Source organism: Orycteropus afer, unplaced genomic scaffold, assembly GCF_000298275.1.
Source record: "Orycteropus afer afer isolate SDZICR_OR568_19922 unplaced genomic scaffold, OryAfe1.0 scaffold00106, whole genome shotgun sequence".
Lineage (NCBI taxonomy): Eukaryota > Metazoa > Chordata > Mammalia > Tubulidentata > Orycteropodidae > Orycteropus > Orycteropus afer.
This window is the reverse complement of record NW_006921693.1, coordinates 7,830,107-7,830,645: the sequence shown is the minus strand read 5'-3', so window position 1 is coordinate 7,830,645 and position 539 is coordinate 7,830,107. Positions and strand designations below refer to the sequence as shown.

General features: G+C 39.1%; 1 protein-coding gene across 1 annotated transcript in view; it reads left to right on the top strand.

The window, feature by feature from the left end:
* LOC103199196 (steroid transmembrane transporter SLC22A24-like) overlaps positions 1–539 on the top strand; it is a 32,431-nt gene that overhangs the window by 30,503 nt on the left and 1,389 nt on the right. The window lies entirely within an intron of this gene.

Sequence of the window (539 nt, the reverse complement as noted above, 5' to 3'; positions counted from 1 at the left end):
TAAATTCATCCTAATTGCGGATAAACAAGCAAACAAAAAAGTTGCCATTGTGTCGACTCTGATTCATAGTGACCCCAAGTGTGTCAGAGGAGAACTGTGCTTCACAGTTTTCCAGGCCCTTCTTTTGAGGTGCCTCTGGATAGACTCAAACCCCAAATTGTTTAGTTAGCAGCCAAGTGGGTTAAACTTTTGTACCACTCAGGGACTCCAAGAGAAACTAAGAGCTCCTATAGTTGACAGTGAGTGATGAGTCAAAGATGTGCCATCCATGATCCACAGCGTGGATCAGCAAGGTGAACGTTGATAGCAGTAATTGTGACGGGGATCAAAGAAGAGGAGCAGGGATTGGAAATGTGATAAGTCTAACATTTGAACTTATTGATTTGCCTGTGCATTTAAGGACACGCAAAGATAAATTTTAATAAGCAGCAGAATACAAAGATTTAAATCTCAGGGGCAACATCCAATTTTTATCTAAGTGATGGATTAGAAACATTAATTTGGTTGGGTCAAGAGTAAAAGAAAATAAATAAATTTTG